Raw genomic sequence first — 2,857 nt, forward strand, 5'->3', positions numbered from 1 at the left:
AAATACATCGAAAGGAAAAAGGGATTATCAACAAATCAATGAGAGAGAGGATCAACAATAGTATACATTATCCAAAATTGATCAAATGTTGAAATTTGACCCCTTCATTGCTAGTGTCATATAAGTTGAGAGGCCAAGCTTGTTCTTCAAAGGGCTCTCCATAATCATTATAACAACCCAAAATATGAACTCTTTGTTTTAATGTTTAATGATTATGTAATGAGATTTAGAGTTATAAAATTTTGATTATATACCCAAAATATGAACTATCACCACTAAGTTTACCTTATACTGATCAACATATAGAAAAATGAATTAGCGAAGTTGGTGGACGACTCTAAACAATGGTGTTTTTATGCTTCTTATCCCTAATTTACATTCTAAATGATTATCATGTTGAAACGTTGTTGAAAAAGATTCTTAAAGATATCAATTTACATCTTTACCTCCCCCAGTGTTGTCTAACCTTGAGGGCTCAATGGCAATGGGGCTTGAACCTTTGAGACTGTTTTCAGTGGTCATCATAGTCTTTCCAAGGCTATTTGGGATTTTTCTACCTGTTCTTTATGGCCCATGAGATTAATCGAAAGCTGCGTGCAAACCGGTCTCCACAGTTAACACCCACGATTAACAGGAAAAAAAAGTTCGTCTAACATAGCATATAAAATTAACAAAAGTAAAGTGCCTCTTCTTGGGATTGTTGGCATAAATTCAACTGATATGATAATTTGCATCTCATTTGTTTTTATATGCAACAAAAAATAAATCCAACTATACAATGTTTAAAGTCAACAAACAAATTATTGCCACAACTAGAGAGTTGACTATGATGAAAGAATGTAATTTTATATTTTTGGATGCTAAATGATTACTCTGTAGATGACATATAATTCATAGTATCTGGAGAAAATGTATAATCAAGAACATCACAGCAACATAAGGATCCCTTTTACAAAGTGTGGATGTCAATGGAAATCTCAAATTCAGGAAGTATCTTTGTTCGATTTTGGCACAGAGCAATATTGTTCAAATATGTAGATAGGACCGGTTTAAATAAGGAAGCTAACTATCGTGAGAGGGTAAGAAAAAAAAATATTCATATGTGAATCATTAAAAAAATCAATTTGAAAATTCATATGTGAATCACTAAAAAAAATTCATTTGAAAGTTCATATGTGAACTCATATGAATAATTTGTAACATTGGTTCAAATATGCATCTTTAAATAGATTTTTTTCTCGGGTTTTTTCCAGTGATTTACATATGAACCTTACACATTAGTTTTCCATTCATACTTAATCACGATATTTAGCTTTCTTATTTAAACCTTCCACTATGTAAACATTCTATACGTAGGGAAGAGATAATATGCAAACCAAACCATTCATACAAATCGTGAAAACCATCGATTTCAATGTTTAAGTTAGTGAAACAAATTCATGACATTGTTTAATATGATGAAATTGTTTCAGATATTTTTGTTTCCATGTAAAAATCACATTGTTTCATGTATTTCTCATTTTAATGAAATTTGTTTACTAAAATTAATAGAATTAAGATGATGATGTCCATAATTAACATCCTCTACAATAAAAATGACTAATCAACCCTTATAATTAAAAAAAAATTATGATTGATTGAATAAAGTTTTCACGGTTTGTATAAATAACTCGGTTTGTATAAAATGAATTGGTTTGCTTTTTATCCACCCCTTATATATATATATATATATATATATATATATATATATATATATATATATAAGAAAAAATAAAAATTGTGAATTTCGACCAATAACTACTTACCCCGATCTCAATGATGATGAATGTCAACAATTCTATTTAATTTAATGAACGAGTTAGAACAAGTACAAAAGAAAAGCATGATGAGATGTTTGGTTGTGAATGTCGGGTTTAACTTCACAACATTGAATTTCTTTCAGTCGGCTATATGTGGACCGTTGGAGCATTTGATAGCTCTACATGAAACAAGCATCCTGATTGCTTCAAGGTGTACCATGATGTTTCACTGTATAAGCATTGAAAGCATCCGATTTCCTTAAAATGGAGATGATACTTAGAGCATTTCCAACAGATTTTTCAATTCTTTTAAAAATTATCTGAAGAATCAAACATCAAAATCTTTAAAAAGTTTATATTTGACTCTAACAACTTCTTTGTTTTAGAGATTATAACATTAGTTATATTTTTGAAATATTCCATAAATTCAATAAAATATTATTTCTTTTATCTTAAAATTTAATTTCACTGATTCTTATTGGTTGGAATAATAATAAAAAAACTCTATTAACAATCATTTTTACACGGTTCTCCAAATTTGAAGGAATTTATCCTCTCTTTCCCTTCATCCTTTTTTTTTTCAACCAAAAAGTCCTCAAAATCCTGATATTCTTCGATTGAAGAAAATTTCAGAGAATATTTTGAACCTATATCAACTAAAAGAATCCCTAAAATCCTTACGAGAATTGGTTTAAATTCCTTTCTTTTGTTCACATACTGAAAATGTAGAATCCTTTGAATTCCACAAATTAATGAATTTATCATTATTTTGCATAAGTGAAGGAATTGAATTCCATCCAATTTTTGACCAATATCTCCCAACCCTACCTCTACCACGACCATAGAACTACTGTCATCGTCATGCCCCCACCCATAACCCTTCCACCACAACACCAATTCTGTCACTGTCATAATCGCCTCCCAACCCCACTTAACCCAACCCTAAACCTACCATCATGCCATTATTGTTGTCGTCACATCTACAACTACCTATCACACTACCACCCACCTACTAACCATAATACCAATATTGTCGTCATCACATCTACCACCCCGCC

Source organism: Cynara cardunculus (assembly GCF_001531365.2).
Source record: "Cynara cardunculus var. scolymus isolate 2C chromosome LG 2, CcrdV1, whole genome shotgun sequence".
Taxonomy (NCBI): domain Eukaryota; kingdom Viridiplantae; phylum Streptophyta; class Magnoliopsida; order Asterales; family Asteraceae; genus Cynara; species Cynara cardunculus.